Source organism: Trichosurus vulpecula, chromosome 8 (genome assembly GCF_011100635.1).
Source record: "Trichosurus vulpecula isolate mTriVul1 chromosome 8, mTriVul1.pri, whole genome shotgun sequence".
Classification (NCBI taxonomy): Eukaryota; Metazoa; Chordata; class Mammalia; order Diprotodontia; family Phalangeridae; genus Trichosurus; species Trichosurus vulpecula.
The window spans coordinates 45,959,947-45,968,525 of NC_050580.1; the positions used below are offsets into that span (position 1 = coordinate 45,959,947).

The window sequence follows — 8,579 nt, forward strand, 5'->3', positions numbered from 1 at the left end:
AAAGAGAGAGGGGGAGGGAATTTTTCCAGATAGAAGGAGAAGTACAAGCAAGCCACACAGAGGCAGGAAACACAGAAAACAGGTGCATAGGGTCATAGACTTGGAACTGGAAGGCCCTTGGACTGCACTGCAGCCCAACACCTTCTATCTCCCCATTTTACAGATTAGGAGACAAGCCCACAAAATGGAAATGACTTATTACAAGCACTACAAAGTTCCACAAGTACTACAACTGGAACCTGAATCCACATCCTCTGACTTCAAATCCATTTCAAACAAATCTGCTTAGGGCAAAAAAAATGCATGAATTAGATTAAGCTAAGGTATGATTAGAAAGTCAGGTTGAAGCTGGGCTTCTTACCTTGGGATAGAAACACAGATAGCTTTCAAGGAATCCACAACTAGGATGAGAAAATTTTACATGTTTATTTCCACTAACCTCTAATTGAAAGTTAGCATTTTCTTCAATTATGAATGCAGGCAAGAAATCATTATTTTGAAGAGTTTGTAGACTTCAGCAGACTGCCAAAGAGAATCATGACATACAAAAAGGCAAAGAACCCTTGGGTGTGATCAAGATTGCAGAATTTGCTAAAGCTTTTGGACTCTAGTTTTTAAGGAGGCCTCTTCCTTCTTCCCCTTGCTCCCATCTCTAATCTACCTTCCACAGAGCTGCCAAATTAATATTCCTAAGGTACAAGGCTGACCATGTCATTCACCTGTTCAAAAACCTTCACTGACTCCCTACTGTGTCCCAGATACAAAACAAACTTCTCAGTCTGACATTTAAGACCCTTCACAGTCAGGCGCCAAGCTACCTTTCCTGCCTTATTTCATATCACTCCTCATCATACACTCAAAGTTGCAGCCAAACAGGTTTGCTAACAGCTGTTTCCCAAGCTCCACCTCCTCTCTCCCTCCTTGCCTCTGTCTCTTGGAATCTGGACTTTCCTTTAAACCACAGCTGTTTTCTTCTGCCAAATTATGTTCTGATGTCTCTCACTCCTCCAATGACTTTGAATGAATCTCCTACCCTCTCCCAGTGGCATGAAGGTTCCTTGAAGTCAGGGACTATTTCTTTGTATCCCCAATGCCTAGTACAGGTACCTTATACAAAGCAGGAGTGTTTTTTAATTTTTTCTCAATCACACGTAAAAACAATTAACATTTTTCTTAAATTTGAGTTCCAAGTTCCCCCCTTCCCTCTCCCTCCCTTCCCTCCTCCTTGAGAAGGCAAGCAATTTGATATAAAATATATATGTACAATGATGTAAAACTTACTTCTGTATTAGCCATGTTACAAAACACAAGACCCTCCCTAAAAAAAGTTTAAAAAAGTATGCTTTGATCTGCATTCAGACTCCATCAATGCTTTCTCTTGGAGATGAATGGTATTTTTTTTATCATAATTCCTTTGAAATTGTCTTAAATCACTATATTGTTGAGAACAGCTAAATTGTAATAAATGGTAGAGTGGGAAAGAAAAAGAGGGAAAGATTAATGGAGCATGATCCCAAAGGATGAGGCTTTGAAAGGGAAGAAGTTTAGGGCACAGGTGGAAAGAAAGGAAGAGGCTGATCATCATACAATATTGCTACTAGTACGTACAATGTTCTCCTGGTTCTGCTCACTTCACTTTGCAACAATTCATATAAATCTCCCCAGGTTTTTTGGAAACCATCCTGTTTATCATTTCTTATAGCACAATAGTATTCCATCACAATCATATACCACAACTTGTTCAGCCATTCCCCAATGAGGAGCATTCCTTCAATTTTCAATTTTTTACCTCCACAAAAAGGGCTATGAATGTTTTTGTATATATGTCCTTTCCCCTTTTCTTTAACCTCTTTGGGATACAGACTTAGTAGTGGCTATTGCTGGGTATACACAGTTTTATAGCCTTTTGGGCACAGTTCCAGATTGCTCTCCAGAATGGCTGGATTAGGTAATAACTCTAGTAACAGGGTATTAGCATCCCCATTTCTTCCAACTCCCCTCCAGAATTTGTTCTTTTTCCTTTTCTGTCATGTTAGCGAATCTGGTAGGTACAAGGTGGTACCTCAAAGTTGTTTTAATTCACATTTCTCTAATCAACAGTGATTTAGAGCATTTTTGTATGACTATAGAGAGTTTATTTCTTCTTCTGAGAATTGGTTGTTCATATCCTTTGGCTGTTTATCAGGTGGGGAATGACTTATATTCTTATAAATTTGACTCAATTTTCCATATATTGGAGAAATGAGGACTTTATCAGAGAAACCCACTGTAACTCCCCCCTCCCCCAGTTTCCTGTTTTCCCATTCTAATCAAAACAGGAGTTAATAAAATGTTACTGAATTTTGTTAAATGGTAAAAGAACCTGAATTTAAGTCAGATGAACCTGAGTTAGAATACTAAATATACCAGTTTGACCTTGGGGAAATTACTACTTTAGTCTCAGTTTCCCTATCTGTAAAACAGGAGCAACATCACTTCCCTTGGCCTAGCTTAGATTTGTTGCCTGGACCAAATGATAGCACATGGATGAAGATGTATTTAAAATTGTAATGTACTACATATAAATGCAAGTTTTTTTTTTTATTATGGGCAGCACCCAATCCATTTGTTGTATTAGAAAAACCAATCTTGTAGCAACGTGCGTGATGGATGGGATGGGGAAATTATATTTGAGTATGGAAGACTGGATATTGCAAAAGTCCAGGAGAGAGGTAATGAGAGAGTGAGCCAGCAAAAGTGGAGGCACTGGGGACGTAGTTCAGAGATACTATAAAGAAAAACTGCTACAGTTTGGTAGATTAACTAGAAGTGGGAAGCAAGAGAGGGGAAACTGAGCTGACTCTGAGGTTTTAAGTGTGAGTGCCTGGCAGAATGCTAGCACCATTAATAGATTATGGGGAAGCAAGGAAGAGGAACAAGTTTTGGGGGAAAGATGATTTCAGTTTGAGATATATTGAGTTTGAGGTTCTGGCAGAGATATGGAGACCTCCAGTCACTGTTGGAAAAGTGGCTCTGCAACTCAGGAGGGATTGGCGAAGGAAATAAAGATTTGGGAGTGATCCAGAGATTAAATCCATGGCTGCAGGTAAGCCTTGCAAAGGAGAACATTTAGGGACATGTGGTAGACAGTAAAAAGAAAGAAGAGAAATGGGCCTAGGGAGAGATTCTTGGAAGGGAGAAAGAAGAGGAGGCAAAGAGGGAGATGGAGAGAGAAGGAAAGAGGGGATGGTTAAGAGAAGTTAGGAACGCAAACCATTTCACAGAGTGGAGGAAGTAGTGGACAGTTTCAGGGGAGATTCAGTTGTCAAAGAAAACCACTGAGAAAAGACCACTGAATTTGGTGATCTAGGTGAGGGCAGCAGAACAGTGGAGTCAGGGGCTAGAGTACAGGTGTTGGTGGTGAGAGAGGTGAAGCTAATGCTTGAACCCAACTTTCTTGAAATTTCGTAGCAAAAGGGTGAAATGAGATGAACCACAGCCAGGTTAAGAGAAGGAGTCTTTTAAGATTGGGGAATTTTGCATATTTTTTTACAAAGAAGAGAAGGAACTAGAGTAAAATGATAGACTGGGCAAGAAAAAAGAGGAAAGATTAATGGAGCATGATCCCAAAGGATGAGGCTTTGAAAGGGAAGAACTTCAGGGCACAGGTGGAAAGAAAGGAAGGGGTAAAATCATAGAAAGGTTTTGAAAAATATATTAATAGTAAAAGCATTTATTATAGCACTTTAAAGTTTGCAAACATTTACAAATATGATCTCCTTTTAACCTAACAATAATCCTAGGAGGTAGGTGCTATTACTATCCTTACTTTACAGATTAGGAAACTGAGACAGCTGAGGTGAAATGATTTTTCCCCCCAGGAATTACTATCCAGATATGACATGAAGCTGGATGGTCAGTCTGTTGAGTTAATCCATCAGTGTAGGTACGTGTACAGGAATGTGAGCATACACACATGCACTCTGGCCCTTGCCATCTTTCCTGCAGCTGAACTTCCTTTTATGTGCTATCATCTCTCACCATTAGAGTATGAGTTCCTTGAGAGCTAGCATTCTTTCATCTTCTCTATTTGTATCGCCAGTGCTTGGTACATAGAGAGCATTTAAGGTGCACTTTTCCATCCCCACTGCACTCCTTTACTGTCCCCCTCCCCCATCTCTACCTCTCCAAGTATTAACAAATGTTTACTATGTGCCAGCCACACTGAGGATACAAATACAAAAACCAACTAGTCCATGCCTTACATTCTTTGAGAGGAAATAATGTGTATAGATACAGGGTTACTAAGCTGAGGAGGCCCTGGTCAGTGGCTCAATACTCTATCTTGGCCATGGGCTGTTCATAGACAATGCACTGAGTCAAGAATCAAATAAGAGGAGGAAATCAGGCTAGTCAACAATTGGGGAATTGTCAAGCACTTTCAATGACTCCAAACCATTTCCTATTACAATGACCCATCTATTTTTTTTTTTTTGCAACATTCTCCTGATGATGCTATAGGACTAGGCACTCTTTTTTTAAATTTATTTTTATTTTGAATTTCAAACTCCCTTCTTCCTCCCCACCTACCAAAAAGGCAAGAAATATCACTATTCTAAATTATGACCTAACTGCTCTATGAGGGTAATTCTTATTATAGAACTATAATAATGGATTATAAACATGTTGAGAGTAAGGACCAGGTCATATATGTCTTCATTTCTCTCCGATGGCACCTACACACACGCTGTGTACAGAATACATTATACTTGAAAATAACTAGTATTCATGTTATTGGCTATTCAATATTCACAAATCTAAGACAATCCAAGGTAAACCAAATGGCATACACTATCATTTGCTTTGCTGAGTAAACACAACAAAATCGTATTAATCATCCAATCTTAACTTTAATTCCTGTCCCCCCCCACCCCATCCAAAACTAGTTTTCTCTACTGTTGATTTAAAATCATCCTTCTGTATTTATCAGTTAATAACATTTAACTCAACACATTACTCACCTAACTCAACTTCATTACTCACCTAATATGCACCATGCACTGTGCTAGGCACACGAAGTACACGAAGGTAAAACCAAAGTAGTCCCTGTCATGAAAGAGTTTATTAATCCTCTGACACCAGTAAATTATATTACTGTCATTGCTACCAGTAAGGGCAAAAACAAATTAAAGTGGGTTTAGCATATATCAATGAAGTTATTTTTATAAAAGACACTAAAGGCTAACGAAGCCTTCAAGGAATCTCGGTATTCGATAAAGCAATTGATTCCAGCCTGAACTCTCTAATCCATAGAATACTATTCTGGATGTGAGAGCGGGGGAGGGACCCGCAGAGTCGGGAGATTTGCTTCTCACGGGAAGTTCTGTATTCATTAGCAACAGCTACAATAAACAAGTGTTTCTGTGTGGGCTTTTTTTTTTTCAATGACTGGCGCATAGTTAATAGTTTACTAAAAAATTAAACAAGGCAGCTTCCACATCTCTAAGACTGGTGGAGTTGGAGGTGTTTCCCCTCCACCCCCACTTCTCCACCAACTAGATTTGCTCATCTTTACTGGGGGGAAAAGCATCTTGAGAAGCTGTTGGCTACAAATGGCATGAGAAAGTATCCAAGACTCAAGCTTCGATCAGAAGTCCAGCAAACCATCCAGTCCCAGATTCAATAGATATTGAAGAAGACCTTTCTCAAAAACCTGGTCCTTCCCTAATAAAAAGGTGGAGCAAGTAGGGGCGCCCCGGTAGGTTACGACTGAGCCGAGTGTAGACGCTTCACGTGATAATCCACAAGCAATTCCCTGGGGGGCGCGAGGGGGGTGGGGGTGGGGTAGGTCAGGTCGTTTTTTCGCCCCTCCCTGGGGCCACCTGGGCTCCCCAGCCCAGAACCAGCCCAAGAGGGGGAAACCCAGTGTTAGGCACAACCTAGGACATTGGCAGTCCCGGCACCAAGGGTGCACCTGTCTCCCCGGGCAGATGTTTCCTCCATACGACCCCCAAGGAAAAGCACCGTCTGCGCTCCAGCAATAGATTCATCTAGTCTTAAGGGGCAGTGGAGGTGGGGGCTGGGGTGGATGTCAAGGAGGGGAAGGGATTAGGAGCACGGGGCTGGAGTCCTAGCGAGGCAGTGGGATGCAGAGATGAGTGCAGGCTACCACGGGGTGTGGAATAGAGAAGCGAGCAGGGCAGCATCAGCCTGGGGAACCGCAAAGGCGTGGTGTCGCCCGGGATCAATAAGTGTCCCCCATCCCCTGGGCAGGGCACGCTAGCGCAGGAGAAGGTACCTCCTCCCTCCCTGGCTTCCTGGGAGCTGAGGGTGCTGTTCCCTCCTCTGGTCCGAGTTAAGAGGCAGGGGTGGGAAGGAATCTGCATCACTCACCCACTCGCGACTCCCCAGGCCAGCACGCGCGCGTCCACCCGGGGCGCCCTCCTCCCCCTGCGCGTGGCCGGCTCCGCTCCCGGCAGCAGCTCCGGCCACTGTCCCTTGCTTCTCTGCTTCTCTCACATCCCCGCCCCTGCCCAGGCATCTGCCAATCACTGCGGCCCCGGCACCACCCTGGCCCGCCTCCCCTAACTCCCCACGGCGTGGCGGGCGTGGCCAAGGAGGGGGTGACCGAGAACCCTAGTAAAGGAGGAGCCCCAGGCCCTCGGGGCGTGGGCATTCAGCTCCCTTCAGCCCCATTCCCGTAGGCATCTACTTTAAGAACAGCAAAAGTGCTGAGCTAGCCCACGAGGCAGAAGGCAGACGGGCGTGGCAAGATGGTACCGTGGAAAGGGTGCTTTCAGGAGTTGGCGTTAGAGGACATGAGTTCGAACGCAGCCTTTTCTTCTTACTACCTGTGTGATCCGGTGCAAATCACATAGCGTCTCTGGACCTGTAAAAATGAAAGGGTTGAACTCGTTGGCCTCTCTTCTTTCAATCCTATTCTCTTCCAAGTCCCTAGTTTTAATAAAACGATTCCCTATTAGTGAAAGACACAGCTTGTTGGATTATTGGCCATCTACCTCGAAGGGTTATTGTGAGAATTAAATGAGGCAATATATGTAGAAAGCTTTGGACGTTTCAGGGGCTGTAGCAGTATTAGCTACTGTGAATAATAATAATATTGACCAAAGTTCAGCAGCCGCAGTGGACCATTGCTGTAATGAAAAGAGCCCTAGGCTGAGAGTCCAGATAATGGCTTTGCTACTAATTAGCTGTGTGGCTTTAAATGAGGTCCTTCAGCTCTTTGGGCCTTACTTTCCTCAAATGTAAAATGAGAGTGTTAGATAACATTGAACCTTAGGATCATACTCTGGAGCTGGAAGGCATGTTAGTGGTCATTCAAGGCTAAGCATCTCATTTTATAGATTAAGAAACTGAGGCCCAGAAAGGTGAAGTTATTTGCCCAAGGTCACTTAAGTCATAAGTGGAAAAACTGAGATACAACTCTATAGCAGCTATTAAAGGTCACAGGTATTTCCTTGGATGCAACTTAAATTTTCTATTTTCTAATTTCATTTAGTTTTTACTGTTATATCATCTTCATAGATCTAGTCCAAGATAGTCCCTACCCTCATGAGAATTCACAGTTTAGTGGTCAGAGGCCTAAGATACTTTGTCTCCCATCTCAGAATTTTCATTGATTACTTCCCATGCCTAGAATTCTCCCACTTATCATCATCACCATCATCACCATCATCAACATCACTATCCTTTAGTACCAGGCACTATGCTGAGTATTTTATAAAGATTATCTACTTTGAGCCTCACAGCAATCCTGGGAGGTAGGTGCTAAGATTATCCCCATTTTACAGATGAGTGAGACAGCAGTAAAATGACTTGCCCAGGATCACACACCTAGGAAGTGTCTGAGGGTGGATTTGAACTCAGGTCATCTTGATTCCAGGCCCAGTGCTCTATCCATTGTGCCTCCTGATTTTCCAGGTTCCTTTTCCAGCTAGAATCCCACTTTCACCAGGAAGCCTCAATTCTAGTGCTTTCCTTCTGTTGATTATCTTTAGTCAATCAATAAACATTTATTATGGTCAGACTCTGTGCCAAGTGCTGGGGTTACAAATAAGAAAAGCACAGTCCCTGCCCTCGAGGAGTTTTCAGTTTGATGGGAGAAGACAATAGATTAAAGAAAGCAGAAAAGAAGGGAAACCACCAGAGGGTACCTGTGGGTGGGGATAAGAAGTTCTGTAGTTGTACAGAGCAGCTGATGAAAAATGAAGTTAGCTGGAAAAGTCTGAGCTCTCTATAAAGTGAGGCCAAATTATCCTGCACATAGCTTGTTTGTTCATAGCTGTTTGCATGTTGTCTCTCCCATTAGATATGAGCTTCTTCAGAGCACGGACTGTTTTGTGTTTATATCCTCAGTTTAGCATAGTGACTGGCACACAGTAAGTGCTTAATAAATGTTTATTGACTGAGTTCAAATTCTGGGTCTGCCACTTGCCTATCAGCCATGTAGCCTTGAACGGGTCAATTCCCATCTTTCAGAATCATTTTCTTCTTTAAAAAGTAGTATGGTATAGTGGGAAAGGCACTGATCTTAGATTTATGAAGATTTGGATTCAAATTCTGACACTTGAGCCGTTTGC

General features: G+C 42.7%; 1 protein-coding gene across 1 annotated transcript in view; it reads right to left on the reverse strand.

Moving 5' to 3' along the window:
* RASSF4 (Ras association domain family member 4) overlaps positions 1-6,477 on the reverse strand; it is an 81,889-nt gene extending 75,412 nt beyond the window's left edge. The window contains exons 1-2 of the mRNA XM_036734724.1: positions 6,373-6,477; positions 5,023-5,085 (exon numbers count right to left, since the gene is read on the reverse strand). The gene's annotated coding sequence lies outside the window, so the exon portion shown is untranslated. The remainder of the gene's footprint in view (positions 1-5,022; positions 5,086-6,372) is intronic.
* Between the last annotated feature and the right edge of the window lie 2,102 nt (positions 6,478-8,579).